General features: G+C 38.6%; 1 long non-coding RNA gene and 1 pseudogene across 1 annotated transcript; both read right to left on the minus strand.

Annotated features, from left to right (window-relative positions):
* Positions 1-895: 895 nt before the first annotated feature.
* On the minus strand, positions 896-25911 carry LOC149208567 (UDP-glycosyltransferase 72E1-like; annotated as a pseudogene).
* On the minus strand, positions 20162-20726 carry LOC149208568 (uncharacterized). Its single transcript, XR_016252138.1, has 2 exons — positions 20597-20726; positions 20162-20499 (listed from the first exon to the last, which is right to left on the minus strand). It is a non-coding gene; the product is annotated as an uncharacterized LOC149208568 (long non-coding RNA).
* Positions 25912-27014: the final 1103 nt, after the last annotated feature.

The raw sequence follows: 27014 nt of genomic DNA on the forward strand, positions 1-27014 counted from the left end.
TTGAAAGTGTCTCACTTGATCCAACGGAGGAGGATAAAAGTGTTGACAATTATTGATGCATAAGAAAAACCTATCAGCCTAAATATATATATAACACCATATATTTAAAAATAATCTATATATTTCACATAAATAATCTATATATTTCACATACAGAGATTTAAACACCCTCCGATACACTCACATGACAACAGCGAAGCGTTACATACACTCACATGACAACAGCGAAGCGTTACATATATTCGCAGGAGCTAACGCAGGGAGATACGTTTTTAATATTTGCTTCGGATGGTATATGGGATTACTTGAAGCCGTCGACTTTATTCACAGTAATTCTCCCGAGGGATTCTTGTTTATTACACCGATTAAGCCTTGACCTGGTGCTTTCACGCAGGATTGTTGTTTACTACGCTGATTAAGCCTCGACCTCGTGCAAAGCTACATTGGTTATCCGGAGAAGCAAGCGTTTTTTAAATATTATACTTTTTGGAGTTTGGTCAAAAAAGAATTGGTTCAATATAAATTATTATTATTTTAATTTCAAATTGATTACGATTGTATATTGATTTAGCACTCTAGAAAATCCTATAATATTTAAATTATAGAAAATTTAAGAAAGAATTTGTCATTCCAAAAATCTTCATTAAATTTTCATTCAATAAAAAAATATTATTGTTAATTTAAGTATCCACTCTAAAAGCAAAGATAAATTAACTATTCAAATCTTATTTTATTAATTTTGAATTACAACCCACCCATAAAATACAACTGTTATGCTAATGGATGAGTTAATGGATGCAACAATGGATAAGGAGTTGAGTTACACTGGAGCAATCAAACATAACTACCATGCGCAGTAATGCATAAGGAGTTGTATATTTTATCATGTCTCAAACTACATAGAGAGAGACATGATTTCAGAGACAAAGAGGTTGAAATTGTTGTAGGAAGACCCTCCCTCCGCCACTGTTGCCCTCACAACCAACTTCAATTCTCTCACTCTCTTTCTCAATTCCCTGCCTTTCTCTTCCATCATTAACACTTTCACAATTCTTTAAACATGTCTCTGGGGACCACCCAGTAATTTTGTTCTGCTCTCTTTGGCGCCTCCAGCGCGATCTCGATCTCATCGACCACAAATTTAGAGTTGTAGTGCTGATCTGCGAAGAGCGGCCACGAGATCATGGGAACGCCCATCGTCATCGTTTCCAGCACGGCGTTCCATCCACAGTGGGACAGAAAGCCAGCGGTGGCAGGATGTGCCAGAATGCTCAACTGTAGTGCCCACCCTAGAATGATTAACCCCTGCTCCTCCTTCACCATACAACTAATGAATCCCTAGCGGAGAAAATCGAGCGCCGACGAGAACGACTTGGATCCGGCATCAGACGGTATCCGCAGAACCCAGACGAACTTCACCCTGCTGGCCTCCAAACCCATGGCCAACTCCTTAGTCTGAGCGCTCGAAATGGAGTTCTCGCTGCCGAAAGAAATGTAAAGCACAAACTCCTCGGGCCCTTAGAGGGATTGCGCCACTTCATCAATGCCTCCATGATCATTTTGTCCCTGAATATTCTATTATCCTTTTTCATGAGACTGTATTCGGGTGAGAACACCTAGGAAATTCTGCTCTGAGTCTATCCTAACTGGTTCATCTGCGCCTCAGACGTAAGGGGACATTCTGGCAGACTAGGGGCAATGTGGAACCTTTTCTCCTCTCCCTCCATGCTTAGAAAATTGATGTTGGCATTATTCTTTCTAGATATTTTTTGGGCTCCCCACATCGTCTTTGCATCATCAACCTAGGACTTCAGTCCATTATCCCCTAACAATGGGGAGCGTAGAAATCTTGGTAGACAAGGCGATTATGGACCCATTATCCAATTTTTTCTAAGACTTTTTTCAATTCGTTCGCTCTTCTCTGTGTGACATTGTTCTAGGCACCATTGCTCCCACTTGGAGGAAGGAATGCACCAGTTCAGAGGGCATCACAAAGCATTTGGACCGTTTCTTCCTTAGTCATTCATTGATTGAAACACTGTCGAGGGTCTCATCTCAGATCATTTTTTCACATATCCTTGACCATCAATCTATCTTCCTCTCTTGGGAAGGCATGGATTCCAAATGCATTTTTCCTTTCAAATTTAACTCTTCGTGGCTTCAAAACGAGGATTTCAATGCATTGGTGACTGAAGTTTGGTGTCACCCCCATCTCCCTCCTTCTGCTGATCAGATGGGTACTTTTTGTGGTAAACTTCGAGCTCTCAAGAAGAAGTCCTGATTTGGATCAGGGAGGAAAAAGCTACAGATAACAAGGCTCTCGTTGATATTGAAACCACCCTTGGATATTTCAATGACCCCCTTGACCACTTATATTTTTCTGATCGCTATAAAAGCATTATCATGGATTTGGAGGGGAAAATAATCGCATTCTGCTATCCATGGAATCTGAATGGCGCCTCAAGAGCCGTGCTTTATGGGTTGCAGTAGGTGACAAAAACACTAAATATTTTCACTCATGTGCTAATCTCAGAAGGCAGAGGAACTCGATCAAAGGCATCAAGGGTATTGATGGCATTTACTACCATGATAAAAAAGGAATCAAGCAAGAAGATTTTCACCATTTTAGCAAATTTTATGAATCTCAAGTACAATATTTTTCCTCACAGCTTGAGTCCATATTCCATAGTAGACTTTCCCCTCATGTTCGATCAGGAGGAAAATTACTTTTTGGCCAAGCCAATTCTGTCTGAAAAAAGTTATCGAAGTGTTAAAGACTTGTGCGAAAGAGAAAAGTACTTTTCGGCCAAGCCAATTTCTGTCTGAAAAAGTTATCGAAGTGTTAAAGAGCTGTGCGAAAGAGAAAAGTCCTGGTCCTGAAGAGTGGGTGGCTATGTGAAACGGGAAACGAAACAAGAAACGAGAACGATACGAGAAACAGAGTTGGCAGGTTTCCTGTATAAGAAATGAGGAGAGAGAAAAAACAAGATTAAAGGTTAACAATATAAAACACAACATTAATCATAAAAATCTAATGTTTCCACATGTGAAGTTTTAAAGAAACATTTATAAAGAGTGATTTACTTTTAATCATAAAAATCTAATGTTTCCACACGTGAATTTCTAAAGAAACATTAAAAAATAGTGATTTACTTTTAAGAAAGATGTCATAATTTTGCAAATCCAAAAATTTAGCCAATCATTAATTCCAAAAAAATAGCAAACATTTATGAGAATAAGAGATTTGAAATATAAATAATTAAATGTATCTCTAAAGCCACTTCTAGCAATTCATTTGCAAAAGACAAATAAACTTAATAATCTAGATTGTCTCATTTTCTAGAATGGTTGTTAAGCTTGACCCAATTCCAAAAGCATTATTATGGTCAATAGACTTCTTGGTACTATCAAAGATGTCTTCAACATTGTCTTGTATCACCTCAAGTGGAAGCTCATCATCTCCATCATCTTGTGAACCACCATAATCCCACATTCTAGTGGGTCCAGTTTTATACTCTAGTTGTTGTCGAGACAACAAGCATAGATTTGAGTGTACAAACACCAAATCTTGTGCCTTTTTTGTACCTAGGCGATTCCTTTTTTATGAATGTATAAAGACATATTCATTTCAATTTCTTTCACATGCAGATGAACTAGTAACCTGTAAAACAAAATTAACATTATGTTAGCAATAGACATTTGAAATCTTAAAAGGAAAATAATAAAAATGAACATTAGACTTAATTTCTTAAACAATAAATCAATACATTAAAGGTATTTGGTATTGATCATACCTGTGAAAGCAAACGAATAGCCAAACTATGAAGCAAGGGAGTCCCTGTACCATATTGCATCCAAAAGTCTATGGGTCCAAGTTGTTCTCTATTGTATGCATAGTCTTCATTTGCAAAGTGGTCTTCTAATCTCAAGTACTTTCCTAACTCAAGTCGTAAAGTAGTGTGATCCTGATGATCGTAACACCTACTTATAAAAGTGTTCCAATTTTGCATCACCTCCACATCTGTAGATAATTTCTTGTGAAACCATTTAGGATTGAGTAAGAATGAAATTGAATGAAGAGGGCTATGAAGCATTTTCCACCTTGTCAAACTAAGTTCCCACACTTCATTTCTAGTGTCTTTGTCAATCCTAGAATTTTCATCTTCCATTATATCATGAAGTTTCTCTCTCATTTGATCCATACTCTCAAAAAAATCCCCTAAGCATGGTTGATCACTATCAAATATGCGAAGGGTGGAAACAATAGGTGTGATCAAGGTGACAATATCCTCCACTCTCCTCCAAAAATCCTCTGAAGAAACGCCAATAATAATGTCCTCAACTTTTGGGCCATCTCCAATATGAGAACCCTTCCATCTCTGCCAATCCATTGATACCACCATCTCTCTCAAAGATTGATGCATTTTAATAAGGCGTTGAAGCATGATGAATGCATATGCAAATTTAGTCTCAGCGCATCGAAGAAGCTGAAGATTTGCATATTTCCTATAAATTTCTATGAATGTTGCATGATTAACAATAAAATTTTGTAGCATCTTTGCTTCATTTATAGTTTTCCTAACCCATGCAATGTTATTAATATCTTTCAGGAGAAAATTCATGCAGTGCACAGAATAAGGAGTCCAAAAAATTGTTGGATATTCATCCTCAATCAACCCCCCAGCAAGGACATTATTTGAGGCACTATCTGTAATAATTTGGACCACATTTTCTCTTCCAACCTCCTTTATTGCCTCTTTGAAGAGACCCATTAGGTATGAACCATCTTTTGTCTTTCATGTGGTATCATGAGATTTTAAGAACATAACTCCTTTCGGGCAAGATACCAAAATATTGATAAGGGGATGATGGTTGACATTTTTCCAACCATCTGAGACAATGGAGACCCCAAATTCTTTCCAACTATCTTTAATGTCATGAAGTCGAGCTTCAACCCGAGCCCTCTCTTCAGATAACACTGTCGTCCTCATCTTTTCATAACTAGGAGGCATGTAACCTTTAAGGATAGTGTTAACTAGATCCCTCACCATTTCCTTCCAATAAGGAGATCTACAAACATTGAAAGCTATGCCATTTGCGAAAAAAAATCGCCCAATGGATGCATCAAGATTTCCCCTCCCTTTTACATCCCATAAATTTTCAAGGTGGGAAACTGAAACTTGATGTTGAGAATAAGAGTGTTGACCACCAACTGCCAATCCACTAGGATTGTTGTTGGTTTGAATTGAACCTTCAACAATATGTCTCAATTTTTCAAGTTCATTAAATTGTTTATGTAGAGATGCTTTCTTTGTTTTAGGTACACTCGTACATATAACTATTTGTTCTTTTTTCCCCATTCCAAGTAAATGCCATCGAACTCTTGCTACACTCCCTGTTTTCTGTGTTTTACAATAAGGGAAAAACCAAGACTTTGAACTGCTTGATCCACTTGCTCCTCCACTATAAGATTTAATGCATTTCACGGCCGCCCATGACATTGATTCAAAGGCCTTTTTTGCTTCTTGATATTCTTTGCTTTGGACTTTTTTTGATACTCCTGTGGAAGAAGTCTGTTGGGAAAGGGGTGGTCTACTTTGTGAAGCTGGTGAACTTTCTTCCATTGTAATGACAAATGAGTGGAATAAAGAATAGATAATTCTCTTCCACAACCAATTCTAATCTGCATGGTTTATATTTGAAAACTAATTAAAAAATAAAAAGAAAAATACAATTGATACTTAATTAGAAAGTACAATTAACAAAGAGTTTGAAGAAATAAATTTATTCACATGCATAGTTTAATGTATTGCATGAGAGAATATACTCATAGAGCAATCATAATTTCATTTGATGTAAAATTAAATTCAAAACCATTAAATTTCATTACTATACTTAAATTTTACAATGTGATATGTAGTAAGTGTAATTCTATTAATTATTTTTAGCTTCAAGATTAAAAAAAAAACATAAAATTCCATTAGTGGTACAAAAAAATATATTTAGTGCCTATTATTCAATTATTGTTCACTTCAATGTTTTTTCTATTATTGCTATTTGATCTTTATGGCTGGAAAAAGTAGTCCCTACCAAATTTTAACATAAATTTGAAACATAAACATTAATTAAGTAATTAACAATTGTGAAGGCTAAATTTATGTGCATTTGATACTATCCAAATGAGTTAAACTAAAGTAATTTTGTGAAAACTGAAAAATCTATAACTATCCATACAACTAAAACTAAAGAAATTGTAAATGATAAATACTTAAGTACTTAAAAAAAATAAACTAAAACAATTGTGAACACTTAAATTTTTACATCACTTATAGATAAGTGCAAAAATTGTAAATGATAAATACTTAAGTACTTAAAAAAATAAACTAAAACAATTGTGAACACTTAAATTTTTACATCACTTATAGATAAGTGCTTGTACCAGAAGCATGTACCAGAAGCATTTGAGTGTAATAACAATAAAAAAGTATAAAATTGCTTGACAGAATCTGGTACAAAGAAAATCAGATAAATTTATCTTAATTTGATGGAAATAAAAGAAAGTGGCCCTTACATGTTGAACATGTGTTTACACTATTTACGAGATTACTATTTATTAAGTTATAAAAGGAAAGAAATTATATTGTTACAAATGACCTGGTCAAACATCAAGAATATAACTAGAGAGCACCTAAGACTATGCAAAATTTCTTCTAACACTCTAGAGACATTACATTCATTTATATTATTTTCTAACCAATGAATCATTTGTTTTCAATAAAACTAAAAAAAAATGCATCAGACAACACATTCATTATATTATTTTCTAACAAATGAATAATTTGTTTTCAACAAAACCAAAAAATAATTGCATTAGACAACACATTCATTTATATTATTTTCTAACAAATGAATCATTTGTTTTCAATAAAAGGAAAAAATAATTGCATCAGACAATGCATTCATTTATATTATTTTCTAACAAATGAATCATTTGTTTTCAATAAAACAAAAAAATAATTGTATCAGACATCACTGAAAAATATTTTGTTCCTAAGTGTTTAAAAAGGCATAAATCCAGGAGGCAATTGGATTACATGGCAAATGATGATTGGCAAGGGAGTAGTCTTCGCCCAGGAATAGTCATAGTGATCTTTTTGGAGTATTTGCAGGGCAATCCTAAATTGAAAAAGGTGTCTGATTGATTGGCATACTGTCATGGTGAAGTGAACAATGAAGTGATAGAGTGGTGGTTTTGGATTTCTTGGAAATGATTCTGTGAGCGCTAATTGTTGGTTTTAATGAAAAGTGAGAATACTTTTGTGGAGAATATATCTAGGACGTGAATTTTATTCTTGTTGTCTGGTACTGAAGTCTTTCTCTGATGAATTTGGGAATGAGGCTGATGATTTTGAAAAGACAAAAAAATCCAGCCTGAATCTGTAATTAAATATTTGTAATTAATACAAATTTACACAGTTTGTCTATATATACAAGTTAAATAAATACTCAACAACTGATTCATATTGTTTTGGGAAAAAATGGAAAGGTTTAGGGATTTCTTTGATCAAGGCTTGGTTTATATACAAGTTTTAGTAGCCATACAATATTGTTAATGACCTTGAACTTATAGTATCTAGAAATAGGAATCAAAATCATAAAACTATACTTCTAAACTAAAAAATGTTTCTACCTTATTACTGCTAGACCTAGGAATCAAAATCATAGAACTATGTTTCTAAACTAAAAAATATTTCTACCTTATTACAGTTCTTCTACATTAAATGCTTCTATTGATTGATTAAATTAATAAATTTAATATTTTTATTTGATTAAAAACTATGCAATATTTTTATTTGATTAGAAATTCATATTAAAGACCACGTGTTATTTTTATTTGATTAAAAAAATTAAAATATATATATATTTTTATTAAAAGCCACGTGTTAGTTGCAACTCATATTTATGATGTACATAGTTGGTAGAAATTTATTGATGTAGGTACGAAAATGACAATGTAGAGAAAATGGGGCAATTGAGATGATAAAAAGTGATAATTGAGATGTGAAAATTATAAGTCCATAAAATACCATAATAAAACCATTTCATAGAGATTGAGTTTGACGTTTTTCTATATATGTAAGTAATGGGTGGGAATTTTAGTGGTTTTTATGTATCTTGCAACTAATTTCAATTTTCTTTAGATAATCATTTTATAGATTAATAATTGATCTATGTAATCTCATATCATTATTAACATTTCAATAAAAAAGAAATGAACATGTTATATAAAAAAAAAATGAATGATTTTTTTTTTTCAGAAGAAAAAACTATATATGTTATATTGAGTTCATATAAACTGTTTTGATAAATACATAGCAAAATATGGATCGGAAAACCATCGATCAACATATCGCATCAGGTCTCATGCTGTGGATAATAAAAAACAAAAATGGTCAAAGACATTCTGAGCATATGTTCTAAAAAAAAACATTGATACAAGTATTCACTGATATTGTGTGTGCACTGAGACATATTGCCAATGTGAGAAGATGCTAGCAGATGTGGAGCCGCCAGAGGAATGCCGCCTGTAGAAAGGAGTCGACGTCTGGTGTGATTTACTCCGGAGGCAAGCTGCCAGTAATCAAGGATATAATGGTTTCGGGAGGTGAATGAGAGTCCCGAAAAACATAGCCGCACCGCCACTTCCAGACATGCCAGAGCGTGAGGAGGAAGATGGCGTGCCAGAAGGGACGCTGTGAAGACCACCAAGAGAAAGCATCCTTAACCGTGGGGAAAAGGAGGACAGGAAAGCCATAGCAAGTTGACAGCTCGATCCAAATGGCAGAGGTGACAGTGCATTGGAAGAACATGTGGATGTTCGTTTCCAAGTGAGAACGACAAAAGCAGCACTGACTTGGACCCTGCCACCCTTTTAGTTGAAGAACATCCCATACAAGATTCCTGTCATGAAAAAGAAGCCAGCCAAACAGAGTGGATTTGAGAGGGCAGTTGGCTTTCCAAAGTTTGTGTGGGAAGGGGGAGGGAAGAGGCGGGGTGAGTGAGGTGAGGGCGGAGTAGAGTCGTTTAACAGTGATGGGGTGGGTGGTGGAGTCTGTAGAGCAGATGAGGGAGTCATGTGGCCCCATTTGAAGGATGTTCAGGCGAGAGAAATGAAGGGTGGCGGAGGACCAAAGGGGACGAAGGGGGGGGGGAATATGAAGTTGATAGTCCGATTTCCAGATGGGCGACAATGAGGACCATGAGTCAATGAGCATGGACCAGGTGAAGATGCCCCTGGTGTGAAAAAAGGTGAGAAGCGCCGGGGGAATATGGGATTCCAGGTTGTGAAGGGTGGGGTCAAGTGCAATGAAGACGGAAGAACCAGAAGAGAAAGACCATTTGAGAATACTGAAGAAAAAACGTTGATTCTTGCGAAAGCAGCACCAGATGGGAGATCCATTGCAGATCCCAAGAGTGGATCTTCTGAGCCAGAAATCTAAGCTGCGACCCTTTAAATATTTCTGCTTGATAAGAGTAGACCATGGGCTGTTCCCGAAGAAGGCCCTGTGCATGGATTTGACGATGAGAGCATTGCCAAAACGCCGCATATTAATAAGACCCCAACCGCCATTCTTTTTGGGAATGGTGATGAAATCCATTCGTGCCAGGTGTAATTTCGATTGGTAGGAATGGCCTCCCCAAAGGTAATTAGCGGCAATTGACTGAATGATTTTGTGAACTTTTGCAGGGAGTACAAAGAGATGACCCCAATATACTGATAATTGGGAAAGAACCGCTTGTACAAGGACGAAACGACCAGCAAGTGATAAAATTCTGTGTTCCCATTTGGAGATTTTGCTATAGAATCTGTCAATGAGCCATAACCAATCAGCAAATTTGTTATTTTTGACTTTGAGTCGGAAACCAAGATATGGGAGGCCTTCCGTGAAGAGTGCGAGGTTGATGCCGAAACGAGTCGCTACCCAAAGGGCAGTGGCAAGGTTGGAGTTGTTATGAAATAACTTGGTTTTGTCATTATTGATGAATAGGCCAGTTGCCGCATGGAACTTCTGAAAGATGATGTATAAGCATGCCCAAGATGATTTACATAGCATGGCGAAAATAAGAATGTCATCAACAAAAAAATTATGAGAGAGAGAGATGTCCTTACAAATCTTAACCGGCTTACACCTCCCCTGTGAGACTGCAAGGTTGATATGCGAACTAAGAGAGTTCATCACCAAAATAAAGAGAAGTGGGGACAGTGGACATCCCTGACGGAGCCCTCGTTCCACCTGGAAGAAGGTGGATGGAATTCCGTTGATAATGACAGAGTAGTGAACGGATTCAACACATGCCATAATCCATCTGCATGCCCGTGGCGAGAGTCCGATTTTTGCAAGTAGAACTCGGATGAAGCTCCAACTGACACAGTCAAATGCCTTTGAGAGATCAATCTTGAGGGCGGCCGCGTCAATGTTCTTGGAGGAAATGGCAAAAAGACCTTCTTGTGCAAGGGCGACGGCATCAAGTATGAGCCGATCCTTCAAAAAAGCATGTTGCTGAGGAGATATATAGGAACTGAGAGTTTTTTTCATGCGCTCAGCAATGATCTTAGAAACGATTTTATATAGAGCATTGCATAGGGCGATGGGCCTGTAATCCCCGAAGGATGATGGGTTCTCAATCTTTGGAATTAAGGCAATGAAAGTGGCCGATAGAGCGCTGTTAATGTTCCCAGCTTGGCAAGTAGCATTTACCATGTTGAGAAGATCATCTTTAAGAATATCATAAAAATGTGAGAAAAATTCGATTGGAATGCCGTCAGGCCCGGGACTTTTGTCCTTCTTGAAGCCTTTTATGATGCTAGAGAGTTCTCCTTCCGAAATAGGACTGAGGAAAAGATCATTGGCGGCATCGTCAAACATGGTCGGGAGGTGGTTAACCGCCCACATCATGTCATAGATGTCATTAGGCTGGCGTTTGTATTGACCTCTGAAGAATGAAGTTGCCGCGGCCGAGATGTCATGCTGAGTGATGAGGGTGTTGCCCATCGAGTCATTCATGCTCCAGATTGAATTCCTTGTTCTGCGCGCACTGGCGATACTGTGGAAAAACTTGGTGTTTCTATCGCCCTGCTTGAGCCAGAGAGCTCGGCTTTTCAATCTCCATGAGGCCTCCTCTTTTAGGAGCAGATCTTGTTTCTGTTTCTCAAGGGACCATAGGAGGATCTTCTTGTCGAAGGATAGTCCGTGAAGATGGATGGAGGACGAGATGAAATTTATTTCTTGCGAGATATTGCTTAGATCCCGAGAGTCGGATGCTTTTTTCTTGATTTGCCATGACTTTACGTCCCCCCTGAGTTTGTCCATCTTTTCGCAGAAGGTGAGGAAGGGAGCATCCTCAGAGAGAGTGATATGGCCCCAAGTGGACTTGACAAAGGCCTCAAAGGAATGATCCTGTAGATGAACTGTATTAAACTTGAATGAGTAACCCTTCCTTTGTTGTTCATTGACCCATGCTAATGAAATGGGTTTGTGATCGGAGGTGGCGGCAACACCAGTTTTGGCTGTGGGCATCCCCCAGTCCTCAATGATAGAAGAAGACAGGATGAAACGATCAATTCGCTTAGCAATATAAGCGTTACCCACTCTCCCATTGTTCCACGTGGGGGCCATAGGAACCGGAGGGACGTCGACCAGGTCCCTATTGAGGAGCTCAGCACGCATTTTAACTGCTAAACTGTCCATAGACGAGCAGTGACCCCAACATTCTTGTGAGCAGAGCGTGAAGTTGAGATCACCCGCAATGATCAAAGATTGTATGTCAAGGATGCCTGTTAGGAGAAAAGAGTCCCAGAAGGGGGTTCTGTTCTTGTAAGGCGCGTAAACATTGAGCAGCTTTATTGGTTGGGGTCTTCCCCGAATGCTCGCGGAGAGGAGAATACCAGCTTGACATTTATATGCGATGGCTTTGACCATAAGAGGGTTCCAAATGGACACTAGACCTCCCGACAGGCCCTCAGCACTGATTGCCGACATGTGCCAGGAGGGAAACATTCTTCTGAAGAAAGCGATTGCAGACGAACTGGTGTGCATGGTCTCCTGTACAAAAATGATGCATGGATTTTCCGATAGGAATGTAGCTTTCAAAGCCAAGAATTTTGGGGCCATTCCTAAACCCCGAATGTTGTAAGAGACGAGGAAGGTCATTTAGAAGAGCTTCCAGCCACGCTTGCTCTAAGAGGCTGAGGGGGAGGAGACTCAAGGATGGGGACGTCGATGAGAGGAAGGTTAATGACTCCCAAATCTGTGGCGATCGATCGTCCTCTAAAATGCCTGCTGCCACCTCTGGTTTTTTTGCGGATGGTAATGTTCTTGGCGGAGGCGGGACTGATGGAAGGGAAGGCGGGCTTGTGGATGGTGAGCGGTTCAAGGATGGGAGGGTGACGGTTCAGGAGTTGGTCAATGTCATTGTCCGGTTCGTTGAGAGGGGAGGAGACAGGGGAGTTGAAAGGGGTCGAAGAAGGGTGAAAATCTTTGGTTGTTGGAGATGGAGGGGACGAGGATATTTGTATTGGATGGGAACCGACAACGAAATCAGCGACATTCAAGGGGAGCGGGGAGGGGACCGAGTTCTCTTCTGGCTGTTCCGGGATGGGAGGGCATGAGAAGTCGGCCATATTCATGAGAGGGGGAGATAGCGGGGGGCTTTTAAAGTCAGCGAGGTTAGGCGGTTCTCCCTTATTAGCATGATCAGAGGACATAAAGGAGAAATGTCGCCCTGAGAGGCTGTCACTATCAGATGGATCCTTGGTTTTTATAGAGCGAAGGGGCCTCGTTCTCCTGTATTTACAATCATTGTGTAGATGGCCTGTGCGATGGCAAGTGGAGCATCTGAAGGGGATGCCCCAGAAATCAATTCTCTGATATATACGGGATCCTTCCCATATGATTTCCAGCTGTTCGGGGTAGCCGCCTTTGTAAGGCCTCTCAATGAGTATCCAAGCAATGCGCTTATCCTTTTCCCCCCGAATCCATGGGTCAACATAGATAAATTTACCAATCGCATTGCCAATTGATTCGAGAGATTCCTGCGTCCATAGCTCGAGTGGGAGATTGGGAAGCTTTAACCATATCAAAGAGTGAGAAGGTGTGTTCTTGAGAGGGTCAAAGCCCATGTACCACCTTGAGAGCGATAGGAAACTCCGTCCAGATACCCACGGTTTATCCAGAACCCTTTCTAAGTCCTCCTGCTTTTGGAAGTGGAAAGAATACCGTTCTTTCATCATACGGGAGATAATGGGAGTGTAGCCGATTATAGGCATCCATGTTTTTGAAATCCATGCTCTCATGTCTGCTTCGGCCAGTTCGGGGAAATACCATTTCCCAACAAGAGCAAACTTCTGTAGACTGTCTATGCGCTCAGTCAAGAAAGACCCGGAGATCGTGACCGCCTTTGGGGGGGGGACCGTCTTAGCTGGTGCTCTGTTTTTTTTCCGGCGGGATAACTGTTGCTGAGATGCGAAGAGGGGAGGGTCCCTTAGCCGTGAAGGGAGGGAGCCTGACAGAGTGTCATGCCAGCTGGGGTTCCCACTTGTAGCATAGATAGCCTCTTCGGTTTCAATGGCCGCCGCCAATAGAGCCTTTGTACCCGGGGAGTCGCTGTCTGCGGCCATCCCCAGGCCGGTGAGAGATCCCAAAAAGACCGAGGGGAGATCCAAGGGAGGGCCCCGTACAATCGAAGGCTTGATTTAGAACCGTCGAAAAAGAAGCCGACGGAGAGAGATGCCCAGATGGAAAGTCGGAGGTGGGAGATAAGAGCTGGATGGGATACGGAGTCCTGACAAAATTCAAGTCCCAACAAGGTAGAAGGCCCAAAAGCTGACAAAGAATGATCTAAGAGAGGAGAATGGTGGCGCGGGTGACGTTGTGAACCGCCATAACCGCAGATCCCATGCAAGGTGGTGAGCAGAAGGGGCAGTGGTTGCAGAGAGGAAGGTGAGGAGTTATGACTGAGAGCCGGGAGAACGTGAATTTTGAAAAAGAGCCGGAAAGACAATCGGAAAAAACGTGTGCTCCCGGAGAGAGCGCTATGCTTCCGGGCGATTGTTACAGTCTATGCAGCAGCAACAACACTGTAAAACTATCCACCATTTCCCAATTCGAATTCTGAAGTCTTGACAGGGCCGGTAAATGTAAAATGATGCTCTGATTTTCTTGACTAGTGCACAGAGCATGAAAACTGTAAAAATGTTTTTACACATTAGATTTTTTTTGTATGCAGTGCAGTATTGACATCGACAATGCAATGTGATTTTAAAAAATTCAAATCAAAATCAATCACAACTGTGAATAATTCTTACCACACGTACAAGGAGTATGAGTTTTTTCGTAAATGTTAATTGCAAATAATAATATATTTGAGAGATCACATCGTACATGCAATTAATATGGAAAATCTCCGCGGAATAGTTGACTACATCACCATACGACACATTTTGACGTCATAGAACTGCCATGACTATAAACCAGCACTGCCATGACCGTAAACCACATCATTGTAAAATAAGAATGAAGCATTATCAACCAACCAAATTTCAAATAAATAAAATCTAAAAATTGAAAAAAATAAATTAATTTAATTTTATAAAGTTAACATTATCTATAGTCATTTGATTTTTAAATATTGTTTGAGGGAATTATTTCGGGAAAAAATGGAAAGATTTCATTGATCAAGGCTTGGTTCAAAAAAAATAATTGATAAACATTATTTAGAATATATATATTTTAGGTTTCCAGATTATCAATGTCATTTAAAAATGAAAGGGAAATAGAGTTAATTAAACAAGTGCGGTATGCAGTCGGTAGTCCCTGTCTATATAACCGAAAAATTAGCAAGTTATCTGAAAAGAAATTCTCATGGGGTTGGGGTTGACCCAGTGTGTATTACAGTTGTTGCAAGTGTGTGACAATTGTTGCCACTCATATTTAGTTATAACATTAAAAACACTTTAAAAATAATATTATTAATATTATATAATATTTATAATTAAAATTAACCAATATATATATTCATTTTAATTTTTTATTATAATATAAAATATTTTTGTTTTATTTTATTTAAAAAAATAAGTATTTCAATTAGAAATTGAACACATAAAATTTTACATCTCCCTAATATTATGAAAGTCTCATATCAACGACAATTTTCAAAAAAGCTATTTGGGGTTCTTGTTTACATTATTTTCTTATACACATTATTAAATAGATATGTTGACATACTTTATAATAATTTCAAAAATCAAAATATTATTATGATTTATGTTTTATTATTTATATTAATTTTAAATTAATTATAAAACTTATAGCATTTTTAAACTGTAATTAACAAAGTTAAATAAATATGAGTAAAATCAAGGATTTCACTTAGCTTATGCTCATCGTATTTTCGAAACCTTTCAAAATTTACAATACAAAATCAAGTTACAAAATCAAGTTCCACCAACTACGTGTAATTGTGATTGTTGTCGTTGTCCAATATTGTTGCTGGGTTGAAATCACATTTTATTGAGTTAATAGTAAGAAAATTGGTGATAACATGTGTAGCAGGAACCCTATGAATGAGGGAATGTCTAACAAAAGCACGATATCGACATGTGAGCTTAGCTAAGCATGTGTGTCTGCGGCCCGTGTCATGGTGACCCGATAGGATTGGAATGTCTGCAACTGGAGGAGTAATATCTTACCTGTGTTAGAAGGGCATCAAGAAAAACCAAACACATAGTTAGTATGTCAGAAGACCACAGGATGAAACTAATCCTGTCATTGCTTCCTTTTTCAGCATGGTTCGTGTTTATGTTTGGTTGGATTGCGAGCTGACCGCTGGCCTCGGCACACAACCAACTTACTCATAGTAGAGCAATCTGCTTGGCCAAAACGTTGTGCAGTAAGGAAAACAAATTCACTAGCTACCCTAACTACCCCAAGAGAAACGTCCTCATGCTTCTATATTTTATCGGTTTGATGGCCGAATATTTGGGGAATATCTTAACGTTCTATATTTTATCGGTTTGATGGCCGAATATTTGGGGAATATCTTAACGTTTGATTATCTAATATTTGGGGAATATTTTATCCGTTTGATTGCCTAATATTTGGTGAATATCTTATCTATGTGATTGCCTAATATTTAGAGAATATCTTATAGATTTAAAGAATTATGTCGTGTCACTTAACAAGTGAACAAAGTAATTTTGTTTGGCAACAGTTCAATAGTTTATTTTTAATATGGTTTTTAATAATTAATTTTGTATTTTTGTGATATAATTTGGCTAGTATATTTATCTAATACAGGTTCCTTACCACTCTAATTTTCAAATATTTAATATATATTTTTCTAAACTCATGTATAAATCTAAAGATTTAAATTTAAATAATCCTCATAGACAACACCTCATTTTCATAATTAATAAATTCAATATTATGTAAAACCATTTTAGAATTCTGATTTACAATATATTAAATTAAAAAACCACGGCTTTTGCTTCACTCCTACGCAATTGAATAATGATTTCAGTACAACACATTCATACACCAACTCTGATGCAATGCGAATACATTCATACAAGGTGTTCTACGTGGAGATGTATAATTAATTCAAGAGAAGCGATATATCTATTCTCAGCATCAAAAGCAAAACAAAAAATCTATTCCTAGCATAAGTGTCTGTTTTTTACCACTCCCTTAACTCTAATCTCAATCTCTTTATTTTCTTTTTATTTTGGGAATACGCATTACATTTCAGTCCTTAGTAGCAAATTAAATATAAACCAAAGAAACGGGGTTTAATGGCAGTCTACTGAAAGTATTTAGGATTGAGTCTTACCGTGGGTTTTACAGGGGAAATGGCCTTTGGAAATGAGCATATCTGAGTGATAATATATTATATACGATGCAGCGGACTGAGTCCACAACGAGATGAGAGGAACGTTGAATTTCTTGGCAATGAGCACCGTCCATGGCAGAAACGAATCTGCAATGATGCGGGAAATTTGATTGTCCTCCTGTTTGTTCAGCGTCTCGATTACTTCGTCCACTGGCTGCATCATTGTATTGAGAGTAAACTGTAAAAATCCTTCGTTGTACAAAGACCTATCAAAATCCATGGCCAAGTTATTTGAAATCTCTGCACAGCGAATGTCTAAAGCAGTTGTTTGAACAACATTGTTGATGTATGCTTGCGAATCAGATGAAGAACATGGTAACATATTGGACTATGAGCATTAACCATTAAACTTACCTCACTTGGAGCGATTCTCACAGTCAATCATGTGTTTTTTGCAGCGATTCTCACGCATGTCTTTTCTGCTCTCAGTGCTTGCCTTGTCTTCTGTGGTGCAGGCGCAGATGAAAGGAGTCTCCATTTCTGCCACTCCTCCATTGCTGCCACTCCTGCCATTGCAGACTTCGGCTCTGAAATAAGGATGGAAAATAATACATTCAAACATTGTAATTATAGTCATAATAGAAATATTATTTTCTTAACTGTCTTCAAAAAACGAATGTAACCATTACCAGCCAGGATTTGAAATTCACCACCCTCGGCGACATATACAAACATGAAACCCCGGTTGACATGCCGGTATAAAAACAGAAAGTTTATAAAGACCGGAGGACCGCATAGAAAACCTTAACTATCACAAGTGTTTACAGTTTTCGAAAAAGCTTAAGCAAAAGCTTGTGATATTACAGACTCGACAAAATAAATCATACAGCGAGCTCCCTATGGAGCTGAAGCGCTCACCTCATAAACCAAGCAAGGAACCATGCACAATGTAAATACCCAGAAAGCATATGGGCCTGTTTTATTCGCGTTCAGGGAGCCGAACAACGGTCTCATCCAGTTCCTCGCCCGACGCTTTGCCTTTGAAAAAACCCTCCACCCCAACTGGGAGGAGAAACAGAGGTTAAAAACCATAACACAACAAATAAGAACAAAAGAGAAACCTTAATGATGACATTCTGCAAGATATACCTGGTTTAACTCGGTTGAAGAACCTGATCGCGGACGAAATCCGCGCCATGAGCACTGCGAAACCCCAACATATGTCAGGAGAAGCCGAGTGTTTAGATAACCAACAGCGACCACCGTAACCGGAAACCTTCCTCCGCAGATGGTAAAGACTAATTTCATATTGTGTTTGGTGGCAAGAAATTGAGAGGCGGTGGTAGCCAGCTACCTGAGAGGTGGCAGATGGTGGCAGACGGTGGTAGCCAGCTGCCTGAGAGGTGAGAGGTGGCAGCTATATAATAAACTTTGTATGCGCCTAAGTTTCATGTTTGTCACCACAATTTTCCAGACTTTGGATAAAATATAACTTGTCACCACATTTTTACATTGGTATAAGCGAAGCCTGCAATAAGAGGTCCTTTTTTTCCCAGCCAAAAACCTTGGTTAAAATTTTGATAGATGAAAATTGTCATTCTAAAACATTGGTTAAACGATGATAACGCAAAAAAAAACATGGTCAATGAATGGATTAATAGGCGGTCAACGATCTATCGATCGCTATAGTCCCAGGCAGGGACTAATAAGTTGTAATTGATATTTATTTCTCCGAGGAAATGTCGAAAATGAAAATGATACGAGTTGTCAAACCAGAGTTAAAATAATAGCATAGATGCATTGAGTAAATTTGTTGATTGGAGTGAACTTTTGAAAATTGTAAAACTTTTTTTAGTTTTATAGATATTTCATAATAGTTTTGAAAAATATATATATATATATATATATTTTCTAGTTAAGACTAACCTAAGTACCCACGAGGGATTTGAACCGGTGACCTATCGCAAGGAGTGCCTTAACAGCGCACCCATTCACCGTCAATCCAAAGCCCCGTGGGCAGTTTTGAAAAATATTGAAAGTAACAGTTTTTTATTATTAATTTTAAGATTTTTGAATATAATTGATATCAAAAGTTTTTTTATTAAAATTCATTTAAAAATATATAAAGACAAAAATTAAAGTTTCTAAACATTTTATTAATGTTTTATAAAGATTTTGAGTTTTTTTTACTTAGTGACTCTTATATATTAAAAGGGAATTTTTTTTATATTTGGACACACAAAACCATGTTTTCTTTCTCTTTTAAAAACTTTAAGTAGGGAGATCAATTCTCTTCTCTCTTTGAAGACTTTAAGTGTGTGTAAATGTGTGTAACACTGTAACAAAGTGATTTTTCTCGGAATTTAGAGAAATGGGAAGAGCGTTGCCTTGTCTTGAAGAGTAATGCATTCTCATTGTTTAGAAGGCACTTGCTTGGATGAGAGCTTCAGCCTATGCATTATGTTGTGGAGATTTATGAGTGGGTTTAGTTAAGTCATGCCAAAAGAAAGCCCTAAAAGACTATAGCCCGAGTATAAGATTTAAAAAGAAAGCCATAAAAGATGATGCAGGAGCATCCAGCTCCGAGGAGACAGAAGGTGGTTGACTGTCTCGAAAAGAAAACAAGAACAAGCCGAAGACTACATGTATTGCTGGACAGGTTATTAAACTTGTCATTTTTGGTTTCTTTTTGTTATTTGTTTCATTTTCCAGAAGGCCGTTAAAGACCGTAGGATTACAGTTGTGAATTGTTTTAGTTTAGGAAATAATTAGCAGTTAGTTATCATTTTTGTTAAAAAAAAAAGGAAAAGAACTGGCTAACAGTTGGACAGATTCTGGTTGAACAGTTCAACCGAAAACAAGAAGCAGTTATACTTTCCAAGTATTAAAACAAAGAGAAAAATAGTTGGAGAGGGAGAATCTCCAGTACGAAGAAACAGATAGGAAAACAGTCTTCTGTAATAAAGAAAACAAATCATTTACTTTGCCAACTAAGAATCCATTGCTAATTATTTCATACGTTGAGTCCTATGTCTATTTCATACTTCCTTCTACTGTGAATAAAATGCATTTGAAACAATAAGACAGCAAGCTGTAACAGGAGTCGAAAAGGGAAAAGCGTTGCTACAGGAAACCATTTCCAGCAAAGGAGGGAGAACCATTCAACAGTCACCGACGAACGACCAGGTAACGAATACGATGCCTTCAAACCATTTACAAAAATAATACAAGTACTGAAAGCAAATGTGAAACAGTTTAATTCAATTAACCAGTTAACCACCGTCCATTACAAGCAAGAGCGCACAGAAAGATTTTCTGAGCAGACAGCGCTCACCAAAAACAAATTTCTTTTAAACGAAACCTCTTAAGCTAAATACAACAGAGCAGGGCTATTCGAGCCATAAAGGACAGAGTGGAGCACAACCCAACTACAACTCAGGTGACTGCAACTATAAAGGAACGAGAACCAGGAATATCAGAACCCATCACAAACTAACAATCGAATCGTGGTCGGAAAGACCCTACCCGTTGTGTGAGTCTGGGCGGGTTTTGATCTGCTCCCCGGAGATTGCAGAGAGAGCAAACCCTCGGCGGCCAGCCACCTTAAACAACCTGCAAACAGAGGAGGACGAGGGTTAGTGCAGAACCGGAATGAGAGAATGAGCTAACCCAGCAAACGAAACAAAGCCATAAGTACATTGGCGCTTACCTGTGGTTGATAAGGCGGCATTGCAAAACCGAAACCGACAACCAGAGCCTGATGACAAGGAACGAGTCCGTAAGAGTCTGAAACAGGCGCGAAGGCAGAGTATGGCATAGAACAAGTGCATACCTCGGAGGCAAGGTCGAACGAATCGAGCCAGAAGCGCGGAACTGGAGGTCACCCTGTCACAGTTAAAAACCAACAAGTTAACAGAGCCGAGAAACGAACCCATGCGACAGAAATTGTCCAGAGTAACAGCAAACATACCATAGCACAGGGCAGGGAACTGACGGTGTTGTCGCCCTCATAGAAGCTCAACGCACAGAACAGAGGAAGCCCGGAGGCACCAACGAAGCTCAACGCACAGAACAAAGGATCGCTCTCATAGAAGCTCAACGCACAGAACAGAGGAAGCCCGGAGGCACCAACATACCTCGGCAGAGCAGAGCTAAGAGTCGAGCACAATGAACAAATGAAAATGACAGTAAACGAGGGTAGGGTTTGTCAAAAGGCGGGAGCGGCCAGACCGAGGAGACCGACAGGTGGCGTCCCATGACCGGTGAGGAGGGACAGTAATCAATACAAGCAGATTGCAAGTGAGTCCAAATCCACGGAGGGTTTAATATCATCGCACCATAACATGACAGCTAATATAACCATAGGTTAATCACCGAAGGGACAAGAGGGGCCTGTAACCTTAGCACGGTTACCAACTACGTTCACATTAATTTCCACACGATTGAAACAACACTACGCAACGTTGGAGGGCTGGGCCATCAAAAGACTATAGCTCGAGTATAAGATTTTAAAAAAATCCATAAAAGACTATAGCCCGAGTATAAGATTTTATTTTATTTGCTGCAACTTAATATGGTCATGGGGAAATTGCTCGGTTCCTCCAACCCTTTATAAGGCAACCACCAAAACACAATGGCAGCAGGGCATCTATTCAAAGGCCTATATACCCTATGCCTCTTGATGGCAATGGGCATGTTATGCTCAAATGATAAATCCTCTCCTACACTCGCAAAAACAAGTTCATAAATTCCTGATAGTCTACACCCTAAGTAGGGGCATTTTTTCTTTGTTTGAAAACAGATGTTACCTACTGGGGCTATGGGGGCATTGTTCACTTTATTCTGTCAAGAACTCTCCCCCCTCGTTTAATAACTGAACATATGTCAGGGTATCATATTCTTTAAATTCAACAAAAATCGAAACCACAACTAAAATAAGAACACCATTTACAGCCAAGCCCACCATAAGCATGTTAGTGTTCTACCCAACCAGCCAAACTATATTCAATGTTAGCAACAAAAATCCATTATCAATGCAGGAAGAGTGCAATCGAAATGAGAATATGTTGCTTCTTAAGGATCAATTGCTAGCCTAGGTTCACATACCCAGGAATTGGGAATTCTCAAACAAATCCAGAATGCTATGGACTCTCTTGAATGCGCTCCTCTCTGCTTAAACTTTTCTTGACCAGTGTCTCCTGAATGGTGAATCTATGCTCCTTTCCAGCTTAAATTGTGCTCAAACCTCACTTTACGGGCAGGCACAACCGCTGACTCGCAGAACTCAACCCGGAGACTATTATTTTTGAAATGGGACCAACTCGGAGACTGTTGTTTTTTAAATGGGATTTAATACTAGTTGAAGAAGGAAATATAGAAAAGGAGGAAAAACGGAGACAAAACCAAAATGTTATAACGAAAACAGATAAACATTTTTGCGTAAAACGGAGACGGAACCAAAACGTTGCAACCAAAACGAATAAACGTTTTTGCATAATACATTGTGGGAAATGATCTGTTTCACTAGAAACTAGTTTCCTGTCAATAACAACGAGAACTCCCATATAAAACGTGGTTTCCTGTCCCACTTCTCGAGCTGTTTTTCGCAAGAACGTTGCCCATCGTTCCGTTTCTGGTAACATAGGTGGGGTGAAACTCTTCATTCACTTTTAGGGTCTTATGCTCTCTAACATTATCACTATTACAGAGGAATCTAGAATCAAAGGATATATTTCTGTGGAAATGAACACCACATTCATTGCACTAATCCCAAAGAAGGAGGACCCTGCTGCCCTCTCGGATTATAGGCCCATATCGATGTGTAACACAATTTACAAAGTTATCTCCAAATTGATAGCAGCTAGGATCAAGTGGACCTTATCCGCTCACATCTCTCTGGAACAGATGGGGTTCTTGGACGACAAGAAGATACAGGATGCCATCGCCATTATGCAGGAATGTATTCACACAATGAAATCTGGTAAGAGGAAAGCTAGTTTGCTTAAGGTCGACCTTCATAAAGCCTTTGATAACATTGATTGGGATTTTTGCGAATGATTCTTCATAAGGTCGGCATGTCACCTCCCAACATTGGCTGGATCATGGAATGTTCCAAGTCTAATAATTTCATTGTGATCATTAATGGATATCCGAAAAATTTCTTCAGGGCCCATAGGGGACTTCGGCAAGGCTGCGCCTTATCGCCTTTGCTCTTCTTGTTGGTCATGGATTGTCTCAGCTGTAGGATCGGTACTGAAAGGGCCGCAGTTAAGTTCCATGGTGTAAATATGAACATAAACATTTATATTTCTCACGTCATGTTTGCAGACGACCTACTTTCGGTAGCATGAACATCATTGAGGAATGGGTGGTATTACATAACATCATTACCACTTTCAGTGCAGCCTCGAGGTTATATATGAACAAAACGAAATCTCTGGTGACTTCCAGTGACACAGAGGAGCCTAGATGCGGGGAAATTTGTTCGTTATTTGGTATTACTGATGTAACTCTCGATCAGAGATTTACTTACCTTGGTTTCCAACTCTAAGCCAACAACTACGACAATAAGTATTGGGGTTGGCTAATTGACAGATTTAAAAATAAATTCATTGGATGGTCACATAGGTGGTTAACTATTTGAGGCAGGTTGACTCTCATCAAATCTGTTTTGCAGAACATCTCTGTCTTTTGGATGCAACTTTTTATGTTGCCCTTGGAGATCTCTCATAAATTGGATGCCATTATGGCCAAATTCATTTGATCAGGGACGGATTTGAAGGGAAAGCTTCATTTAGTGAGATGGAAATTCATTTCCAGGCCTATTGATGAGGGAAGCTGGGGTATATTTGTCACCTCATCAGGGAGAAATATATGCAGGGAAGGCCAAACATTTTTTCCTCCATATGGCGGGGCACGACAAAAAATAGACAATTAATGCTGGGCTTCATGAGATGGGAGGTGGGGATGGAAGAATGGTGGAGATTGGAATGGACGCTCTGAAAGGATTTCAGGGTAACCATTCACTATCATTTGACCTTATAACCACCTTAAATAACATGGGAATTCACCATTTTGCTCAGATTAGTAGGCAAAATGACAATACTCTACTACAATCCTGGGTAAAGGCAGACGAGCTTAGCTTAATCAGTCAGAATGCTATTGAATGGGAGGTCTACCTCACACATCTCTATGAATATGGCATCTCCATCCATGAAGGGGAAGATAGACTGTTGTGGGAGGGTAACATGAAGAAAGGCAAGCCAAGAGTCAAAGACACATACAACAAGCTTCCATTGGTAAAGCGAGATTTTGATAATAAAAATTGGTTCCAAGCCGCATGGAGATGGGTGATCCCATCCAAGCTCATTTGCTTTTGTTGGTTGTCATTACATAACAGGGCTCTTACTCGGGCTACTCTGAGGTGCAAGGGATTCCATGGCCGAGGCATCTTTCCCCTCTGCTAGAATCACAAAGAAGAGATTGGCCACCTCTTGCTACATTGCCCCTTTGCTAAGGAATTTTGGGAGGGTGTTCTGGTTCCTCCAGGTCAGCAGCAAACTCTGCATTCTTGCCTATGTTTATGGCTCCAAAAAGGCAATAAGTTCCATGCATTACCCTTCTACATCATTTGGTCTATTTGGCACAACAGAAACTCCTATATTTTTGAACAAAAACTATTGGTGATTCAAGAGGTTATCATGAAGGCTATTAATTATTTTTCAAATATCAGTCCCATTACGATACATATAAAGAAGAGAAGATATCAATAAAGGAACTAAAGGGAAAATATCCAATTGGTCTATTCGATGGGGAAAGCCAACGAATGAGTTGTGGCTATGGAGTAGTCATCATTCTGGAACCTAGGAGACTATATAACCATTCGTTGTGGCTATGGAGTAGTCATCATTCTGGAACCTAGGAGACTATATAACTTCTGGTGGAAGGAAGGGCAGGGCAGTAATAACAGAGTTGAGATCATGACACTATGGGGTGCTCTTTAGTTTGAAAAATGGTTAAGACAGGAACAGATTTACATTCATGGATATGCCAAAAGCATCATAGACTGGGTGAGGGATCACTCCTCCTTCAACCCTCCTATCCTCTCCAATTAGGTAGGGAGTATTAGGAGACTGGTTAAAGCCTTTAGAACACAACATACACGCACATATACAGAGAGCAGAATCAAGTGTTAAACATCCTTTCAAAGAGGGGTATTCACTCTGATCCAGATAAGTTTTTTTTTTTCAACTTACGCACATGGCGACCTCTTGAACTCTCGGTCCTTCAGCTCTTTATAGTGCACATACTCTATGGACACAACATTCTGGGAATATTTCAACTGTGTTACTCCTAGAAATTATGTAATCGCTCGTAGATATTATGCTCACTAGCTACAACTTTTTGTAATTTTTTACTGTGCTCTACCGTGGCAAAACTACTATTAGTGGACTTTTCTGTAACTCCCTCACACAAATATGATTGTAAAACAGAAGAAAAAAGATGAGAAGACGGGAAAAAAATGAAAAACTGCAGAATGTAAAAAAGCTCTGAGAATGTACTCTCTCTTTTATAAAACGAAAAGAAAGCATTTTCTTTTCTTCAAAAAAAAAAAAATACTCCTCCTTGTGTCTGTGGAGCCAATCCAAGCGCTTGTCTAATTTCGTATTTACTCTGATTTCCACTAGCGGAGCGATTCTGCTGGGTGGGTCTCATAATGCCTTGGGAGGGAGTAGGGGGCCTTACTTTTGCCACACTTCTGGAAATACTTCACGAAATCTGCCTCCAGATCGTAGAAGGTATTGACGATGAACCTCCATCTCTGATTGTTGCCTTCTATGATGCGGATATTGAATTGATAATCGCGCTCCCCATCATCAACTTGATTGCCTCCGTCGTCATCTGAAGGTTGGTGAGACGCGCTTCCTTTGGAAGTGCTGGTAAAATAGATCAACCTGAAAGTGTGCACAGAAGATTACGAGGGGGTATATTGCACATAATCAGTATGACAGTAGTTGCGTACATGCCGCATGTGATGAAGTACACTGGGGATATATAAATTTCTGCTCACCAAGGAAAATAATATTGAAAAAGAAAAGCAACCATGAAGAAAATATTAGGAAATTTACAAAGAATAATTTTGGAAAAGAGCATTTACAGTACAGGGAATTTCAATGGGCCAATGAGAATGCATCTAAAAACATCATCTACTTAATTTAAATTTAAAGTGAAAAACGACTGGTAGCACGTCGCTTTATCGATGATCTCGTGCAACAGGACAATTTACTCTTTTCACACTTCTTTGTCTCTAATCTTTGAATTTAGTATCACTTCATAATTCCTCGTTTCTTGGTGGATCACGATTTTGGTCCCCAAAGTGTTTAAACGCATTGTTTGACGTGCCTTATTGTGTAACTGCTAGAGGTACACTATGGCGTGAGGGGTGTGACAACATCCAATCATCTCGGATCCAGAGCGTTAGATGGAGGATCAACAACTGTAGAATGGATATTGGTAGGTGTCGTGAAAGAAGTTTCCACACTGCTCAATGTTTTGTTAGGGTTAATAACTATATAAGAAGGTAAAAACATGAGATAAAAACAGATGTCAAAACAGTAGACGAAAAAATGTCAAATGGAGATGAAAAAGGTAGACAATGCCTAACATGACCAATTTAAAAATGAGACACCTTCTCTGTAATTATTAATAGTAAACTTTATTAGTATTAATATTATTATTATTAAATATTTGTAATAAATAATAAATAGCCTTGATCCTTCTTGAGTTCGGATCTACAAGCGCTGAAAGGGATCAAATATCTCTCTTGAGATGTAAACCTCTCTTACATTGAAAATATATTTTATCTCTTTTTGTGTTTGGTAAATTTGGAGTTACCATGGATTTAGGTTGGTTTAATTATTAGTTTTTAAATAAGCCGCATTAGAAAAGAATACCATGAGAAAAAACCATGGATTGAGAATACCATAGGAAAAACCATAGGTTTGACTCTGAAAATGTTAAATAGAACATTCCAACAAAAATTACAACATCGCTACCGTATTGGGTTGAAGAGCATCTGTCGGCACTAATAACAATAATATAATCAACTTTAATATTAATATTATTCA

Source organism: Pinus tabuliformis, chromosome 1_2 (genome assembly GCF_031772625.1).
Source record: "Pinus tabuliformis cultivar Carrire ecotype Pingquan chromosome 1_2, CPIR1, whole genome shotgun sequence".
Taxonomy (NCBI): domain Eukaryota; kingdom Viridiplantae; phylum Streptophyta; class Pinopsida; order Pinales; family Pinaceae; genus Pinus; species Pinus tabuliformis.